At 46.5% G+C, this 20,690-nt stretch overlaps 1 protein-coding gene across 2 annotated transcripts in view; it reads left to right on the forward strand.

Annotated features, from left to right (window-relative positions):
* Positions 1-17,582: 17,582 nt before the first annotated feature.
* ANKRD46 (ankyrin repeat domain 46) overlaps positions 17,583-20,690 on the forward strand; it is a 51,979-nt gene continuing 48,871 nt past the window's right edge. Inside the window, exon 1 of one of the 2 annotated variants that reach the window (XM_033934320.1) lies at positions 17,583-17,735. The gene's annotated coding sequence lies outside the window, so the exon portion shown is untranslated. Of the gene's footprint in view, positions 17,736-17,771; positions 17,887-20,690 lie in introns of those variants that run through there. The other variant, XM_033934321.1, reaches the window with a different exon arrangement.

Below are 20,690 nucleotides of genomic sequence, written 5' to 3' on the forward strand. Positions count from 1 at the left end.
GTCGAGCCTCTTTCATTTGAAAGGAAACTCTGCAATGAGAGGACATAGGATGAAGTTAAGAGGTGATAGGCTCCAGAGTAATCTGAGGAAATACTTTTTTACAGAAAGGGTGGTGGATGTGTGGAACAGTCTCCCGGAAGAGGTGGTAGAAACAGAGATGGTGTCAGAATTCAAGAGGGCCTGGGATGGGCACGTGGGATCGTTCGGAGAGAGAAAGAAATAATGGTTACTGCGGATGGGCAGACTAGATGGACCATTTATTTGGCCTTTATCTGCTGTCATGTTTCTATGATTCTTTATCAAAGCTCATCTGTGGTTCAGCTCTTAGCATTTTGACACTAAGCAGAATCATTCAGGCAAAGGCACTAGCAGTAAGCAAGAAGCATCATAAACCTGGGGCCCTTTATGCCAAGGCCAAATACTCAGATCTTCCATAACTAGGTCACATTAGTTCCCCCAACCAAACTAAGCTTCCCTGTGGACTTCATTTGAGAGTAGACATCCATGATATAAAACAATTAGTTTTGATTGTGTATTTCCATCCCTTTTCCTCATTTTCTGCTACCTTAGCCTACAGAGGGGAACCTTTCAGTTGCAGGCTCATTTCTACTGCCAAATCATTGGGGATCCCCTTTTCAGAATTGTCCTTACTGGAAGCTTTGGACCCAAGATCAACTCTTTTCTTCTGTGTCTGCCTGACATCACTGGTCATGTTACTGATGACTACAGCTCAGTGGCACTAATAGCTACAACCACAATTTTTTTTTCTTTATTAAAAAGCTGTTGGGTCAATATTTAAATCCTACAGTCAGTGAGTTTTGTTTATTTTTACATTACATTACATTACTGGCTTATATTCCGCCTGTACCTTTCAGTTCTAAGCGGATTACATCAGAACGATAACTGGACATTTCCAGGAAGAGAAATACAAATTACATTAAGGCGTAAGGTCTAAAGCAATTTTGATTAGTGGGTTCTAAGAGGGGGAGAGAGGGGGAAAGGAAGGGATTAGGACGTTTGGGTGAATTTCTTGAATAATTTTTATTTTTGAATGGTTGCTGCTGTGTTTAAAAAAAACTTTATACATATAGTCAGTGGTGATGAATATACATATGACCATTGCACTATACACATATTGTCCAATAATTTTTATTGAGCTCAGCACAGCAAAGATACAGAAGCACACTCGGTGATAATTGAAAGCTCAAATTTTTGAAATTACAATCAAATCTCCCCCAAACAAATCCCCCCGCTGCCCCACCATCCAACCCTCCCCTCCCCCCAACCCAGTCCTCACTCCAGCAGTATAATTAGGGAAACATACAAGAAATCGGTTACACTGAATCAAATACAATACAAGTAAGTAAAAACATACAGAAGAGGTTAACAGTTCAAGAGATGACTCTGAGCTAAAGGAGTCATAGTGGTCCAAAAAGGCTCCCACATCAAGTTGAAAGAACTGCCCGTGAACTGAGGCAATTGAGTCCTCCAAAGGGAAAGGTCAGGAGCATCCACTTCCAGCCACTTGACAAAAATGCACTTCAATGCAATGACCACAGTCCATTTGAGGAAAGTGTTCGCAAGGATGGTAATGAGGGAGAACACCAAACAAAATCAAGGGGGAGCGGTGAATTATAATTTCGATGTGCTCCACAAAAGTGAAAATAGTGTCCCAAAATGCCCGAATACATGGGCAAGACCACACCATGTGGCCCAAACTGGCCTTGGGACAATTACATTTAGGTTGTAAAGAAAAAGCAAGGGGAGGAAGACATTGAATGGAATGGAAGGGAAGAGAGGGGAGGATGCGGATGGAAGGGAGGAAAGAGAAAGATGGGGCAGACACTGAATAGAAGGGAGAGAAAGAGAAATGAAACAGATGCTGGGCTGAAAGGGGGGAGAGAAAGATGGGCAGATGCTGGATGGAAGGGGGAGAGAGAAGGGTGGTTGATGGATGGAGTGACAGGGGGACAGAAAGGAGGAAGAGAGGATAAGGATCAGATGTTGGGCAGAAGCAGGAGAGAGAGGGGCAGATGCTGGATAGAAAGAGGGGATGGGGCATATGGTGGATGGAAAGAGAAAGCGGGCATATGGTGGATGGAAATGGAGGAGAGGGAAGATGCTGGAGAGAAAGGACAAATGCTGGATAGAAGGGGAACAGAGAGAGAGAGGGGGAAATGCTGAATGATAGGAGAGAAAGATGATAGAATTAGTGACAGACTAGGAAATAAGATGAAGTGGAATAAGAGAGCAAGAGTGAGGGAAAGAAATGGCAAGTTTTGGTAGTCAGAGCAGACCATCCAAACTCACGGGGCTTCAGAAAGCTGGATCATTCTGGTAGCGGCAGAGCAGTTTTCATCCTCACTTGCTACAGTCCAAGATCCCGGGTCGTAGCTCTTCGCTGGGTTTTTGAACTTCGGCTCAGCAGCCCTCGGCATCCACCGACCGATCCCCGCTCAGCTCTGAGCCACAGATTGCGGCTCATGCAGCAGAACCGGGCACAGCAAAGTTAGCGCATTTTGGGTTTGTTCCAGGGGAGGGGAGGGGAGGAGGAGGATGACTCTGTCCGCCCGTTCTAGCCTGCACGTGATACCTCCCCATGAATCAGCAACAGTCTCTGTCACGAAGGCATGGAGCTCAGTACTTAGGCACACTGCTGAGATCACTGCCTACATGACAAGAGACTGTTGCTGCTGGTTCGTCGGGAGCTTGGCACCGGACCAGAAATTAGGTAGGCCTTGGGATAGGAACTCCAGTTGGGTTTTCAGGATTTCCCCAATGAATATGCATGAGATCTATGTGCAGTCACTGCTTTCAATGCATATTCATTGGGGAAATCCTGAAAACCCGACTGGAATACGGCTCTCGAGGACCAAAGTTCCCTACCCCTGACCTAGAGGGATCTCTGCGATCCACGTTCCCATGCAGACCTCTAATACTTACGGAATGTGGGCAACCTCTTTATAGATTGCAACATCACATCATCCAGCAAGGCCATCTGCAAGTCACAAAGCCAGGCCTCCCTCAATCTGCAATGATCAAGCAATGTGGATTCATCCTTCAAGTGACGATGGTGAAATTTAAGAGGAATATGTAACTGAGAGGCACTATACACATATAACAGCAATAAATAAACCAGATAGTGACTGAATATTATTAATTATGAACATTCTTCTAAACTGTACAAATAATCTGCCCTAACACTATCCAGATAGGAGGCAGTTCTTATAACAGTGCACCAATGGGTAGAGAGTCTACAGAAACACTTATGTGCATAGGTGCACTTATAGAATACTAGCATAAACTTACATTGGTGTGCCTAGATATAGGTGCAAAGATTTAAGGGCTAGATTCACAAAGCAAACCGATCGGTTTGCGAACCCCTTTACGAGTGAAATGCATGCAAAGTAGACAGGATGCAATTCACAACACAATCAATCTGATCCGACTTTGCTGGCCAATCAACTGAAGAAGCGACTGCTGTGGGACTGGAAGGCCTGCAATCTGTCCTGCCTGCTCGCCCCACATGCCTCCCTGCTTTGCACTGATGCACACTTAACTATAAAGAAAACTCGACATACGGCAGTGTCTGCCTGGAGTTTGTTTCCTGGCCCGCTTCCTAATCACCGAGCTGCCTGGAGATTTCCAATGAACTTGTGGGGATGCGGAACCTCTTTTGCTCTGAGCTGAATGTTGCCCTGCTCTGCCCCGATCTTCCACGAATCTCTCCTACCCTTCCCTGACCTGCGAGCCTGTAGTTTTAACCTGTGGGTTTAAAGTGGGTTAAAACCACGGGCTCGCAGGGCTAAGAGCAATAAAAAAAATTATTTCTTTATTGTGCTTCCTTGGCATGGTGGCTCATAGTAGGTGTGTCCTAGTTCAGAAGGGTGCCATGCTAGTCTGCTGAATCACCGTAGAACTGCTGCTGCTGCAAAAGCACAGCATGTTCAACAAAAGTTTTTTAAAAAACGGCCCCGGCTCGGACAAGCATGCGCAGACCATCTACAGATGGTCTGCGCATGTGCGCGGATTGCACAACAGCAATCCGTGCAGGCAGATGGGGGCTTTTCTCTGATCGCCCCCATCTGCATATTTGTCTTTACTGAATTCATCAGACCTGCCAGGATCGTGCCCGATCGTGCAGGTTAGTGAATCTGGCCCTAAGTCACAGATATGGCCATTGTAAATGGGTGTACTTAGTAACATAGTAGATGATGGTAGATAAAGACCCAAATGGTCCATCTAGTCTGCCCAACATGATTCAATGTAAATTTTTTCTTCTTAGCTATATCTGGGCAAGAATCCAAAGCTCTACCCGGTACTGTGCTCTGACGTCAGGGGCAGGATCGAGGCAGAGAGAACGTGCCGCTGAGGACCACGGGCAGCTGCAGGGATCGCTATAACACCAGTGAGCCTGCAAGCTGCCCTATTAGCGGTAAGGAGGTAAGAGCGGGGAAGATGCAGGCTGCGGAAGGAGCAGGCGTTCGTTCGCGGCGGGGGGAGGAGAAAATATGCCTTCGCGGCGGAGGGAGCAGGCATTCATTTGCGGCAGGGGAAAGCAGGCTTTCGCAGCGGGAGCAGGCCTTCGCAGTAGGGAGGAGAAAATGTGCCTTTGTGGGGGGGGGGGAGCAGGCCTTCACGTGGGGAGGAAGGGAGAAAGTGCCTTCCTGGGGGGAGCAGGCCTTCAGGGCAGGGAGGCAGGCCTATGCAGATGGAGGAGAAGGAAGGGGGAGGGGAGATGCCAGACCTGGGGTGAAGGGAAGAGAGAGACCAAAAAGAGGGGGAGGAAAGCAGAGGAGAGGTGCTGGACTAATGGAGAGAGAGGGAGAGAGAAATGCAAGACCACAAGGGGAAGGGTACAAGAGGGACAGATACTGTTCTAAAGTAGGTGGGCAAGGTGCAGGATGGCAGAAGCGATAGTAGGAGAAAGCCTGTACCTGGGAAAGGGGATACAGGAGGTAAGGAAGAGAGAAAGAAGCTGGATATGGAGAGAGATAAGATGCTGGGCATGGAGGGAGCATAGTAACAGGGACACATAAGAGAGATGCTGGATGAAAGGGTAGATGAGAAAAGGAGAGATAGTGGATCTGTGGATGGTGGGGTCCATCGCTGCAGCTGCGGGGGGATGGAAATGAAAAAAGGAAAGATGCCAGACCTCCAGGGGAGGAAAGGGAAACAAAAGGGGAGGACAGAGATGGAAGATGGATGGTTAGCACGGAGAAAGAAGAAAGAAGGAGAGCCTGATCAGAAAACAACCAGACCAACATGGGACCAACACGATTGAAAAAACTGACCAGACAACAAAAGGTAGGAAAAATAATTTTATTTTCTGTTTTGTGATTACAATATGTCAGATTTGAAATGTGTATCCTTCCAGAGCTGGTGTTGGGCCGTAAACGTGAGCTAGGATTTAATAGAGAGAGGAAAAGTAATTTTTGTTTGTTTATTTTGTTTACACCACAGGACCAGTGTGGGTAGGAGAAGGGGGTGAAGAGGCTATAAAATAAACCCACCAGGATGTTTGGGAAAAACCACCCAATTGGACAGGAAAATTGAATCAAATCGAAAAATCGATTCAATAGGCTGAATCGAATCAAATTTTTTTTCCCTGAATCGGGCAGCACTAATCAGCACTATCGATCACAAAACTTTTACTTTTTTTTTTTTTTTTTTTTTAGAAAAACCCCATGGAGACGAAGACAGAGGTGCTTCCAACAGATATTCCACTAGAAATGTTTTCCAATTAAAATTCCCAGCTGGTAGATGTGCTGGACCTTGGTATCCTGAATAACCCCATGAAAGTTAGTAGTGCTTTTTTAGGAGCTCTACACATCTTATCTGGAATATATGTTTGCTGTGCCCTAAGATTTTGAGTGTGTTGGTACTTATAAAACTACTGAATGATTACTTCTGCTCAGTCTTTACCTGCGAGGTACCAGGGCACGGGCCACAGCTAGAAGCAAAGCAAAGCAAGGAAGACCCATTTCAGAACTTTGAGTTCACACCAGCTGATGTTTACAGAGAACTGTCAGGACTCAAGGTGAACAAAGCCATGGGACCGGACGAGTTGCATCCAAGAGTGCTCAGGGAACTAGGAGATGTTCTGGCGAAACCGTTAGCCATGCTCTTCAATCTCCCCCTAAGTACAGGGAGAGTACCCCTGGACTGGAAAACAGCAAACGTCGTTCCTCTGCACAAAAAGGGTTGCAGAGCAGAGGCTGCGAACTACAGACCAGTGAGTCTCACATCAATAGTGTGTAAACTCATGGAAACTCTACTTAAAGGCAAATTAGACTCGATATTGGATGAAGGGAATCTAAGGGATCCCTGTCAACATGGATTCACCAGAGGCAGGTCATGCCAATCCAATCTTATAAGCTTCTTTGATTGGGTGACAGGAAAGCTAGACTCAGGAGAGGCTCTGGACATAGTATACTTGGATTTCAGTAAAGCTTTCGACAGTGTCCCACACCGTAGACTATTACACAAGATGAAATCGATGGGGTTGGGTGAGAAACTAACGACATGGGTCAATGATTGGCTGAGTGGAAGACTTCAGAGGGTGATGGTCAACGGCACCCTCTCTGAGACCTCGGAGGTGACTAGCGGAGTGCCGCAGGGCTCAGTCCTGGGACCATCCCTTTTTAACATATTCATAGGGGACTTGACCTGGGGGCTTCAGGGTAAAGTATCACTGTTTGCCGACGACGCCAAATTGTGTAACATAGTAAGTGAAAGCAACCTCAAGGACAGTATGACGCAGGATCTGATCACGTTGGAAAACTGGTCCTCGACATGGCAGCTGGGCTTCAACGCTAAAAAATGTAAGGTCATGCATCTCGGCAGCGGAAATCCATGCAGAACATACTCCTTGAATGGAGAAACGCTAGCTAGGACTTCAGAGGAACGTGACTTGGGGGTAATCATCAGTGCAGACATGAAGGCTGCCAAACAAGTAGAGAAGGCTTCATCTAAGGCAAGGCAAATGATGGGATGTATCAATAGAAGCTTCGTCAGCCGCAAACCTGAAGTCATAATGCCACTCTACAGAACCATGGTGAGACCTCATCTGGAATACTGTGTGCAATTCTGGAGGCCACATTACCGGAAAGATGTGCTTCGAGCTGAATCGGTCCAGCGGATGGCCACTAGGATGGTCGCCGGACTCAAGGGTCTCTCATATGAAGAAAGACTGGGCAAACTGCAGCTCTATACCGTGGAGGAGCGCAGAGAAAGGGGTGACATGATTGAGACATTTAAGTACAGCCATGCTTCCAGTGACCTAAATAATTGCCCCACCTACATATTATCAAACGCCTCCACCACATTCAAAACCAACTTCATGCTATGGATTCAAACCACATTGACAGAAGGCCAATTCCCACAGGACCTAGGAGAGATCTTAATCACTCCAATCATAAAGGATCACAAAGGCCCAATAGATAGCCCCTCCAACTACAGACCTATCGCTTCAATACCATTGTACGTTAAAATAATAGAAGGCCTAGTGGCACAATACCTCACCGAATATCTGGAAAAACATAACCTACTCCACCCCTCACAATCAGGATTCCGAACTAACCATAGTACAGAAACACTACTTGTCACATTACTAGATACAGCCCGACAACACATCAGTAAAGGAAAAAAAATGATATTAATACAATTAGACCTCTCCGCAGCATTTGACCTAGTTGACCACACCTTATTACTACAAATTCTCGACGCCATAGGAATCTCAGGCAAGGTCTACAAATGGTTTCAGGGGTTCCTCAAATCTAGAACCTACAGGGTAAAATACAATGATATCAAATCAGAACCATGGACAAATCCCTGCGGAGTTCCACAAGGATCACCTCTCTCACCTACGCTCTTCAACCTCTTTATCTCCTCCCTAGGAGCCACTTTAGATACCCTAGATGTCACATCTTTCAGCTATGCTGATGACATCACCATAATCCTCCCATTCGACCCATCAGAGACCACCACCACAACAAAGCTAGAAACAACCTTAGACACAGTAGAAAAATGGATGATGGATCACAAACTAAAACTAAATTCTGAAAAAACAAAATTCCTTTTGCTCGAAAAAGCCCAAACTCCTACCATCACTGAACTGAAAATCAAAAATACCAAATACCCAATACAACCCGAGCTAAAACTCCTAGGAGTTACGATAGACAGATGTTGCACAATGCAGCCCCAGATCAACAAAACAACCCAAAAAGCTTTTCTAACCATGAGAAATCTCCGTAAAATCAGAAAATTCTTTGACCAAGCACAATTTAGACTAATCGTCCAATCCCTAGTCTTAGGTCTGCTGGATTATTGCAACTCCCTATATCTTCCTTGTCCAGCCACTATGATAAAACAACTCCAGACCATACAAAACACAGCCCTCAGATTGATCTACTCACTCAAAAAATATGATCACATAACAACTGCCTTCTTAGACTCTCACTGGCTACCCATACAAGCACGAATCCAATTCAAATTCTACTGCCTGATATTCAAAGCATTACACGGCTCTTCCCCCTCCTATCTAAATAACCGCTTAAACCAAATCTCCACCTCAAGACACAGAAGAACATCGAACCCTTTCGCCTTCCCCCCACTCAAAGGCACACAATGCAAGAAAATGTTTGACAACCTTCTAGCAACACAAGCAGCAAAAATCAACCATTCCATCTCCAATCTTATGACAATATCAGACAACTTCAAAACATTCAGAAAAGAAATCAAAACCCTGCTTTTCAAAAAATTCATCCAAATATCTTAACCCCTCCTCTTTTACCTCCAGAAGATTCACCTACCTTCAGATAACCTTCCCCCAAATTACCCACCTTAACACCTTCCAATTAAACAAATACCATAAATAGATTGTAACCTACCCTCTCTAACTGAATTCCATATGTATTTTTCATACAGTTCTTCACTGTCAGTTTAATTTCCATCCTATAAATTCACATAGAATTTTTCTTTTTTCAACCATCTTTATTTTCTCTTCTTTATTAATTTCCAGGTACTTTAGTTAGATTGTGAGCCTTCGGGACAGTAAGGGAATTTTTTAAGTACCTTCTTACTTCTCATTTATAATCTTAATGTATATTTTCTTCAAACCGCTTAGAACCTAACGGATGTAGCGGTATATAAGAAATAAATTACATTACATTACACTGGTCGTGTCGAGGTGAGATATATTCTTTCCAAAGGGACCCTCAGTCACAAGGGGGCACCCGCTCAAACTCAGAGGGGGGAAATTTAGTGGTGACACCAGGAAGTATTTCTTCACGGAAAGGGTGGTAGATCACTGGAACAAACTTCCGGTTCAGGTGATCAAGGCCACCAGCGTGCTCGATTTTAAGAATAAATGGGACATCCACGTGGGATCCCTACGAGGGTCAACTCAAGGTCACTAGCACTCAGACTCAAGGGGGTGGGTTAATAGAGTGGGCAGACTTGATGGGCTGTGGCCCTTTTCTGCTGTCATCTTCTATGTTTCTATAAAGTCTACCAGGCAAATGTCCTTATCCATCCAATATCAATTAGCAAAATGCTGGAACCAACTACCATTTATACTATAACCTTGTGACCACTATCTCAGGTTCAGAAAACTTCTAGAAGCATTTCTGTACCAAGACAGGGAACCAACCCTGAAGTCACTGAAACAGTAATTGTAAAAGCCCAAAAGACAAAATGAAGAACCAACAATGACCTACTTGTAACTATACTGTATATTTCAAACTATGACCTAACTGAATTAATAGTTATACTGTTCTACCTGTATTTAGCAAACCTATTGAATGTCCCTGTCAATCTGTCCATTGTAACTTCCTGGGTAACTGAGCCAACCTCTTGTAATATAATCTGATGTTGAACTGAATAGGTAAAAGCGGAATAGAAAACCTAACTAACATAACGGGATCAGATGTGACCCTTCATCTTTAGAGTTCATATCAAAAGGCCCATCAGTCCAGAATAGTCTCCGTTTTTAGGAATGAAACATTCTGAGACTCCAGCGAGGTTTCTGCTCTGATTCTGTCATTTGCGGACTGAACCAATGGATTTCTGCCTTGTGCATAAACCTGTAGAACAGAAGATTGGATGTACCAGTTTGACACTAGCCTACATTGGACGTTTGTGTGCTCTGTAGTTTGTTTGTAGCCTCTTAACTAAGTGGATTTTTTGTGAATTTTAAGTTTTTATATTTAAGACAGCCAAGGACCCCATAAGACCCCCTAAAGAAGGCATTTTTATTTTGCCAAAACACGGCCCACATTGGATCATTTGTATTTTATACATTATCTTGTGGCTCACTTGTGACTGTATACACTCTTTGTGGATTATTTTTAAGTTATTTGGATGCTTATTAAACTACAAACTGGTACATCCGATCTTCTATTCCACAATCTTTTTCTTGTTTTGCTGCTTCATTTCCTTTGTAGAACCCTTTGGTGCTATTTGGATTTTGTTGTTTTGTGCATAAGTCTGCCAGAAGATTAATAAACTCTGGGGTAAAGACCTGAGATAGAGAGCAAGTCTCCTTGTCCCTTAGGGTGGGGCAGATGCTTTTTTTTGAAATTCGAAGCTTCTACACCCTTGCGATGTGCAGAGGTGCTGTCCCACGACCCCAAAATGTGTTTTACTCCCCCTGATGGGCCTTTCTCCAGCCCTAGGGCTAAGCTCCCACCCCTACTTCCTGTGCTATGCAGCACTTGGCACACAGGTGCTCTGCAGCCACCAATCAAGTACAAATAAGGCAGAATAAAGGAGTATTAGGGTCTGTGAACTCCATCCCTATAAATTTTGAAGCAAAACAAGGTGTTTTAAGAAAGTTTGAGAACTTAGAAAAAAAAAATTGGGAAATCCAAGATGGCCACTGAAGCAACATTTTGGGCCCAAAAAATGGCTTTAAAATACTTCCAGAACGAACAAAAAATTGCTCAAAAAAGGAATTTAGGGGGAGGGAAACAAGGCTCTACCTGTAAAAAGTCAAACCACAGTTTTTCAGACCCCTCTCCCAATTTTTCCTATAGGCTATCATCACAGCCTATACTCACAGACCATATGCAAGGTAGATGCATTTTATTTCAAAAGGCATGTATGATTGGTCACAAATGTATTTTGCAATATTGGTTACAGAAAGATCCTCCTATTTTGCAATATTGGTTACAGAAAGATCCTCCTAGTTTTTAGCATTGGAGGAACCAACTCCATTGTTTAATTTTATTTGAAGTTAGGTATGTTTGTAAGTTTCCAAGACGTACACGTTTCGTTTTGAAAATTTGGGACCCATACATTCAAAATCTTTCCTCTAGAGCAGTGATGGCTAACCTTTTTGAGCCCGAGTGCCCAAACTGCCGCACAAAACCAAAGAATTTCCTCAAAGTGCCAGCACGTCAATTAAACCTTAATAACAAGATTTTAGTATCTAAAAACTCTTTATAAAGTTGCCTGAACTATGTAACATCATTTTTAAAGATTGGAATCTTTGTATTGTCAGAGAATCAATTTGATTCACAATCCTTTGGTTTTCATTTCAATTTATTGGCAATTTATAATGTTTTAATGATTTCATTCATGGGCCGAATACACACATACTTTTCTCTGTCACCGCACTCTTTGACCAAAAGATTTGTAAACCTGCAACCACGTCAAGGTAGACTCTTTCAGCAGCTCCCCTCCCTCCCCCTTACCTTTGTGGCCAAGTCAAAATGATCGACCAGCAATAAAATTTTAAAAACACAAAGCACGCTGTACGCAGAGAAAATGTTAATTATCATTTATATTCCGTGGGTTTTCAAAGAGGTCAAGGCAGATGACTTTATGCAATGTCACCTCAGTAACAACTATACAAAAATAGACAAATATTCCCCCTCCCTTTTTACTAAACCGCGATAGCGGTTTTTAGCGCAGGGACCTGCGCTGAATGCCCCACGCTGCTCTTGAAGCTCATAGGCTCTCTGCGCTAAAAAACGCTATTGCGGTTTAGTAAAAGGGGGCCATAGTGCAAAATATAGACAGCATATATAAATTCTCAAAACGGACACATTTTGATCACTAAATTGAAAATAAAATCATTTTCCTACCTTTGGTAATTTCATCAGTCTCTGGTTGCACTTTATTCTTCTGACTGTGCATCCAATATTTCTTCCCTTTTTTCAGCCTCCTGTATGCTTTCTCTCCTCCAGAACTCATTCCCTCCCCAAACTTTTTCTTTGTTTCACCCTGCCCCCTTCTTTCTTTTTCTCTCTCTCCATACCCCCTTTCATTCTGTATGTCTGTCTTTCTCTCTCTCCGTGCCCCATTTTTCTTTGTTTCACCCAGCCCTCTTTCTTTTTTTTTTTTGGCTCCCTGTCCCCCCTTTCTTTCTTTCTCCTTGCCCTCCCCTATGCCACCACCATTGGGAAAATGCTGCCACTGCCACTGGGGAATAGGCTGCCACTGCCGCTAACGGGAACAGGCCGGCGCCGAGTTCGCCCTGCTTCTCTTCCCCACGGGGCCGACCAACTCTCGCCACTCGACGTCAATTTTAACATCGGAGAGGACGTTCTGGGCCAGCCAGGCAGCGATTGGCTGGCCCAGAACGTCCTCTCCGACATCAGAATTGACGCGGGTAGCGAGAGTTGGTTGGCCCCACAGGGAAAAGCAGGGAGAACTTGGCACTGGCCTGTTCCCAATGGCGGCGGTGGCACTCAAGTGGCTAAAGAGACGCAGTTTGCCAGCCTAGGGAGAACACTGGAGGGTGGCCAGCTGTGCACCCCCTTGGGGCGTAAAACCGGGGCAGACCGCCCCCACCCCCACCTTGGTATGCCACTGTCTGTACCTCACTCCCTCCCTATGACCAAAAATTCTCCTTTCTTCTATTCCCCGTGTACACAACCATCTCTTTCCCTCCCTTCCTCTCTCCCAAGTCCTTGCCTTCTGTGTCCAAAAACACATTCCCTCCCCCACCTCAGCATCTCTTTCCCTCCCTTCCTCTCTCCCAAGTCCATGCCTTCTGTGTCCAAAAACACATTCCCTCCCCCACCTCAGCATCTATTTCCCTCCCTTCCTCTCTCCCAAGTCCATGCCTTGTGTCCAAAAACCCATTCCCTCCCCCACCTCAGCATCTATTTCCCTCCCTTCCTCTCTCCCAAGTCCATGCCTTCTGTGTCCAAAAACCCATTCCCTCCCCCACCTCAGCATCTCTTTCCCTCCCTTCCTCTCTCCCAAGTCCATGCCTTCTGTGTCCAAAAAACCCATTCCCTCCCCCACCTCAGCATCTCTTTCCCTCCCTTCCTCTCTCCCAAGTTCATGCCTTCTGTGTCCAAAAACCCATTCCCTCCCCCACCTCAGCATCTCTTTCCCTCCCTTCCTCTCTTCTAAGTCCATGCCTTCTGTGTGCAAAAACCCATTCCCTCCCCCACCTCAGCATCTCTTTCCCTCCTTTCCTCTCTCCTAAGTTCATGCTTTCTGTGTCCAAAAACCCATTCCATCCCCCACTTCAGCATCTCTTTCCCTCCCTTCCTTTCTCCCAAGTTCATGCCTTGTGTCCAAAAACCCATTCCCTCCCCCACCTCAGCATCTCTTTCCCTCCCTTCCTCTCTCCCAAGTCCATGCCTTCTGTGTGCAAAAACCCATTCCCTCCCCCACCTCAGCATCTCTTTCACTCCTTTCCTCTCTCCCAAGTTCATGCTTTCTGTGTGCAAAAACCCATTCCCTCCCCCACCTCAGCATCTCTTTCCCTCCTTTCCTCTCTCCCAAGTTCATGCTTTCTGTGTCCAAAAACCCATTCCATCCCCCACCTCAGTATCTCTTTCCCTCCCTTCCTTTCTCCCAAGTTCATGCCTTGTGTCCAAAACGCACTCCCTCCCCCTTTTGTCTCCCAGCCCATCTTAGCAACTTTCTCAGCAAAATGTAGCTCGAGCCGCGTAGGCTTGTCTTCTATTTCCTGCCTGTCCCGCCGCGCACACATAGCCGACCAGAAGTCTTCCCCGAAGTCAGCGCTGACGTCGGGGAAGATTTCCGATCGGCTGTGTGAGAGGCAGGGCAGTCGGAGTAGAAGACGAGCCTCGCGGCTCGAGTTATATTTAACCCCGCGGGTCCCCCATCGTCCCCGTTCAGCTCTCTCTCCTGTGCACCCCCTGGTAGTACTGCCCTGATGGCGGCCCTGCGCGTGCCAGCTGCAAGGCCTTCGCGTGCCACAGTTGGCACGTGTGCCATAGGTTCACCATTGCTGCTCTAGAGCATGAAGTATGATTATTAATATTTTACATTGAAGCTTTAGAAACATTTATAGCATTGCAATAGCTGGTAATATGTGTCATCTTCCATTCAAGGGGGGGAGAATTGGGGGGTGCAGGGGTAGGATGGAATAGGTCATATATAAATGTATTTTGAAGGAATGATAGAAATATGTATGTAAATTTCATAATTCTATATAATAAAACATTAGCGGCGCATGCACTTTTAAAAAAGCGTGATTCCTGCTGCCGTGGTGTGTGATCCGTGGCCGTGTCCCATTTTAGATCCCGGCCAGGGATCACTCTGGCCACTCCCCTCCTCCCGCCCTCACTCACCAACCCGAAGCAAGCCTCCTCCCGCCCTCACTCACCGCTGCTGCCACTGATCCTCCTCTTCGGGGCAGCCTGCGATCGTGGCCGGCTTTGGCGGGCCTCGCGGGCTGCTTTCCGGCCTCTGTGGCACGTTCCCTCTGACGCACGGGATCACGTCGGGAGGGAGCGTGCTTCCGGGTTGGGGAGTGGCCTGCGAGGTTCGCTGGGGCCAGCCACCACGATCGCAGCCTGCTTTGAAGAGGAGCAGGCAAGACGCCAGGATGGAGGGAGGGTAAGCAGGGGGATCAATACAGGGGGCCAGAGGGAAAGGGGGCTGCTTTGGGGGGAGGGGGTGTGCTGAGGGGAGACAGAAGGGGCCATGGAGAGATAGGGAGAGGGAAAGGGGGCTGCTTTGGGGGGAGGTGTGCTGGGGACAGAGAGTTTTGCTCTGGGGGGAAGACAGAAGGGGCCATGGAGAGACAGGGAGAGGGAAAGGGGGCTGCTTTGGGGGAGGGGTGTGCTGGGGGGAGACAGAAGGGGTCATGGAGAGATAGGGAGAGGGAAAGGGGGCTGCTTTGGGGGGAGGTGTGCTGGGGACAGACAGTTTTGCTCTGGGGGGAAGACAGAAGGGGCCATGGAGAGACAGGGAGAGGGAAAGGGGGCTGCTTTGGGGGAGGGGTGTGCTTGGGGGAGACAGAAGGGGTCATGGAGAGATAGGGAGAGGGAAAGGGGGCTGCTTTGGGTGGGAGGTGTGCTGGGGACAGACAGTTTTGCTCTGGGGGGAAGACAGAAGAGGCCATGGAGAGACAGGGAGAGGGAAAGGGTGCTGCTTTGGGGGTAGGGGTGTGCTTAGGGCAAACAGCTATGCTCTGGGTGGAAGATAGAAGAGGGCCATGGAGAGACAGGGAGAGGGAAAGGGGGCTGCTTTGGGGGGGAGGGGCGTGCTGGGGGAAGACAGCTTTGCTCGGATGGGGGGGGGGGAAACAGGACATAGACAGTGGCCAAGGAGAAAGAGATAAAGAAACACAGACAGACAGACACATCTATTCTAGCACCCGTTAATGTAACGGGCTTAAAGACTAGTCTAATATAATAAAATGCTAGGCCGCGCATGCGCACTAAAAAAATGTGTTCCCTGATCTGTCGCGAAAAGACGAGTGCGCATGCACGGTTTTCACGCATCAGGCTTACCACCGCTGCAGCCAGCTGAGGTCTATGACGCAGCTCAGCCTCTTCAGACAACGCCGCTCCTCCTCTTCGGGCAGCAGGCTCCTCTCCTCTCAGCGCAGCCGCTCGGAGGCCGCCGGGACAGAGCTGCGGCGCCGATCGCCTCCACCAGTCGGGCAGCCAGCCGCCGATCTCCAGCAGGCGGGGTATCGGAGGAGAGGGATCGCGGCCGCTCAGCGCCCCCACCGAGGAGCCCAGCAACTTTCCGCCCACCCGGTGGCGATTCCATTAGCGTGTGCAACAGTCTTCACACGCTCATTCGGGCCCTTCTCCTGCCCTGATTTGCTCAGCCGCGTCTCTGATGATGTCATCAGAGACGCAGCAGAACAAATCAGGGCAGAAGGACCCGAAGCAGCGTGTGGAGACTGCTGCACACACGCTGCTGGAATCGCCAGGTTTGTAGTTGGGCCCGCGGGAAGGGAAAGTGGGGTAGAGGAAACGCTAATGCTGCTGCACAGGGAACTGCTGTGGGGAGAGGAAAATGGAGGGGGAGGACAGACAGACAAACAGACAGAGGGAGGAAGGGAGACAGAAAGAAAAGAAGAAAGACACAGGGGCAGGGAGATACATAGAAAGACAGACAGACAAAGGGGGCCAGGGACAGAGACAGAAATAAAGACAGCGGGAGTCGCGTCGGGGGGAGGGGGGGTGCGGGATGTGGCAGAGGGAACTTTTCCAATGGGTGCAACTGGGCGGCTAACGGGAACCTATGATCAAGGGCAGAGCAAGGTAAGTGTATCATAGGGATAAGAAGGAGGAGGGGGGAGATAAAGGAAGGGATGCCTACTGCTGGATAAGGGGAGAAGGAAAGAGGTGCTGATGGACAGGGGGGTGACGAAAAAGGAACAGAGGCCTAATGTTGAACAGGGGGAGAAGGAAAGAGGTGCTGCTGGACAGTGGGGAGGTAAAACAAAGGGAGAAGGGCTGCTGCTGCATAAGGAGAGCTGTCCACTACGGTGGACACAGGGGAGGTAAAAGGAAGGGAGAATGGACAGGGGGAGCAGGCAAGGAGTGGTGGTGGACAGCCAAGAAAAAAGAAAGGCAGAAAGAAAAAAAACGGCTAAGGAGAGAGAGAGAAAGAAATAAAGCCAGACACACACACATATATTCTAACACCCGTTAATGTAACGGGCTATAAGACTAGTTTATTATAATTTGATTAATTACTTCAATACAATGTGAATGGGAGGGGGAGTAGGGAGGTTGATATGGGTAATATGGAAATATGTATGAAAATATCATAATTGTGAATCTTTTTGAAATGAAAATCTATTTATTATATTTATTTCCTTCAATAAAATGTTATAAATTAAAGTGGTTAAAAGGATGGAAATAAATCTTTTCTTTTTCAAAATCTCTACAGCAAGGCAATAAGTGTAGGAAAAGGTGTAGTATACGTGCAAGTGCATGCATGTAACACTGTGTAGGAGACGCTTCGCAGGCTTGCAAATACCTTTTAGCAGACACGCGCAAGGCCGATCTCAAACTAGGGCTCTGAACTACACTAGGCCGTAGCTTTTCCCTTAGACGTCCATGGACGGGAGTCCTGCGCCCTTCATCCAGCTCCCTGACAACCCCAAAATAACGGAACGTCAACCAGGCCAAAACCTCCCCGAGGTGAGGGGGTGTAGCACGGTGCCTCTTTCTCTCTGAAGCCCAAACCCCTCATCCCGATTCTGACCCTTCTTCATCCCCACGTCCGACCTTCCCATTTAGACTCCTACTAGTGGCCCGTGATCCACCCCGCAGTTTTCTTTTTGCCTCTGACGCGACATCCTTCCCTCGGTGTCGTCCCGCCCTGCCGAAGAAACTGGGAAATCGCTTCAGATCGGGCAGGGCTACGCAGAGGGAAACAGGAAGTCGCTTCAAAGGGGACGGGCCGAGCGAAGGACGTTGCGTCAGAGGTGGCGGGACGTCGGAGAAAGAAAACTGTGGGGCTGGTCACGGGCGACCTGCGAGATACGTGGGAAGGTAGGACGCGGGGGTGAGGGAGTGTCAGAATGAGGGACGCAAGTCGCAAAGACAGTGGACAGGGAGGGATGATAGGACCGCGCGAGAGAGGAGAGGAGTGGAGTGCTGGCCGGTCCCGTATGGAGTCTGAGAGTGGGACTGTCACTACTGGGTAAAGGCAGGATTTTCAGGATATTTCAAGATCTTCCGGACTTTCAAGACTATCTTAAAAACAAGGAGTCCGTTTTTCTTTTTGGCTATCTGCCGCTGCATTATTATTATTTTTTTTATGTGGGGACTTCCACACGCCGACGTTTTCGGTCCTTCTCTATCGGGTCGGGCCCTCATTTCTTTATTTGGATTTATTAACTACTTTTATGAAGAGAGTCACCCAAGGCGGTTTACAGCAAGTACATTTCAACATAAAACTTACAATTTTGTTAACAGCCTAACAGTAATAAAAAGAATAAATATAAACAAATACGAGTGAAGTAAACTCAAAATCAGCTAATTGAAATTTAATAATAGGACTACCAACGATTTCAAAAATATACTTATAACACCGCTGAAATTCAGATAAGAGCTATAATACAATGTCAGCATAATACTTGTGAAACACTTAATCCCATGTTAGAACAGTCAAATTCATAGATATGGCACTAATGCTTTTCTGTAATACAGCTGTATGTAATACTTGTAAACTGCTTTGGATGAAAGCAAAATAGAAATAATAAACTATAACGATCAACTGTAACTATTATTATATAGCCAAAGGGCCAAGAAAAAGTGCAGATATTAGATGGGGATAAGATGGGTAGTTGAGAACGACATGGGGGCATCCCGTCCCTAAAGGCTGTATCTCCATCCCATCCCATATGTTCCTGCAAGCTCTGTCCTCATCTGAACAAGCCTGGAACACTTAGGATTATAAAGTGTTTATTCCAGGACAAGCAGGCAGCCTATTCTCACATATGGGTTACGTCATCGACGGAGCCCGGATGCAGAACCCTCGAAAGCAGACTTGCTTGTAGAAACTAGAAGTTTTGAGTCGACCGTACCGCGCATGCGCGAGTGCCTTCCCGCCCAGCGTAGGGCGCGTCTTTTCAGTTCTCAGTTTTCCGCGGAGCCGAGAAGTCCGTCTTTGACTCTCTGCGTTTAACTTCGTTACTTCGTGCCTTCTCTGAACCGTGGTTTGTCTTTTTTTCTTCACGAATCACTGTTCTTGTTTTGTTTCTTTTATTTCTAGTTAAAAAAAAATAAAATTTCAATCTTCCGTCCGTCTGCCGGGGCAGGCCGCTCGGCCGCAGCCCAAGGGCTTCGATCTTGCGGCGGCTATTTTTCCTTCTATGTCCCGGCCTGTCATGGGCTTCAAGAAGTTCCCAAAACTCCATAAAAGACTTCCCAAAAGTCTTAATAAGAAACATAGAAACATAGAAAAATGATGGCAGATAAGGGCCATAGCCCATCAAGTCTGCCCACTTCACAGACCCACCCCCCTGAGTCTGCTCTCCTGGAGATCCCTCTCCTAATGACCCACCCTTAACTCCACCCTCTTAAGGATCCCACATGGGCATCCCATTTACCCTTAAAATCTGGCACGCTGTTGGCCTCGATTACCTGTATTAGAAGCTTGTTCCAATGATCAACCACTCTTTCGGTGTCAAAATTCTTTCTGGTGTCCCCATGAAATTTCCCGCCCCTGAGTTTAAGCGGATGCCCTCTTGTGGCTGAGGATCCCTGGAGAAGGAAAATATCTTCTTCCACCTCGATACGTCTGGAGATGTATTTAAATGTCTCAATCATGTCTCCCCTCTTCCTACGTTCCTCGAGAGAGTAGAGCCGCAGCCCTTAACAAGGGCTTGGAAAAGGACACGGACACCAGTGAGAATTCAAGATTCAGAAATCCATACTCACCGGAGCCCCGGTACCGATCCAATCCCGGACGAGCCCCCAGCTGAAAAGGTTCTGGTCCCAATAGTGCCTCACAACTCTGCCGTCTGTAACTCAGATGCATCTGGGAACAAGCTCCTTAGAAAAAACACACTCTCATGCAAACAGTTGTGTATCCAAAGAGGTGTCTGTTTATTCAGTGTCCAAGTACATATATTTATAGTCTCCTTGTACATGCGCACTAACAAGCTAGTTATGGGTCAGTTTCCGTGTTTAACCATATGTGGAAGAAAGCTAAGTTTCGTTTCTGAAGAAAGCTAAGTTTCATTTTTTATACATGGCATCAGCTTACAGGAAATAGCAAGCAGACTGACAGGGAGGGGGGTTGGGGGATTTCCAAAGCCAGCGCAAGCAGCTTTACAGATAACAAAGAAAAGAAAGGTTTTATGGTTTCCGTACAACAGTGTGATCGTTAATTTGCAACAGAATAGGCTTGCAAAGAATACACTCCTACAATCCCCTCTTAAGTTATGAAGATGACTTCATAAGCGAACGGCATTAGTGTGGAGGGAGAGGTACTCCGTATAAGTTTCTCGAGGAGGGGGTTTAGGAGCAGTGATACACATAAAACAATTTAACACATAAAACAATTTAAAAAGCACATAAGCAATAATGATGCAAATGATAATAAAGATTACAACAATAATAAGGTCTTTAACCCATCCCTGCATTCAGCCAAAATACTGATCCCAAGGATTAGACAAACCAGAGTTACGCTTAAGCTCAGCAGAGAGGTTATCTAACGACGCTTTTAATCTTTCCTCTTTCAACCTATAATTAGTTGCTTTAGGTCCCGAAAATTTTTTACCCTCCCTTTCGTTTTTCCCCTTTTTGTTTTTTCCCCTTAACAAAGAATTGTAAATTTTCCCTTCTACCCGCCCGACTCATGTCTGTTTTAGATTCGTAAGTCAGAAGATACTTTGTTCGTCTTCGCATCTCTGTTTTTTGAAGTTGTACATCGCTTAGCAAACTGAATAAGCGATTCATCAAATTTTAATAAAAACTTGAAACTTGAAAACTTCTTGA

The sequence above is a fragment of the Geotrypetes seraphini genome, chromosome 2 (genome assembly GCF_902459505.1).
Source record: "Geotrypetes seraphini chromosome 2, aGeoSer1.1, whole genome shotgun sequence".
Taxonomy (NCBI): Eukaryota; Metazoa; Chordata; class Amphibia; order Gymnophiona; family Dermophiidae; genus Geotrypetes; species Geotrypetes seraphini.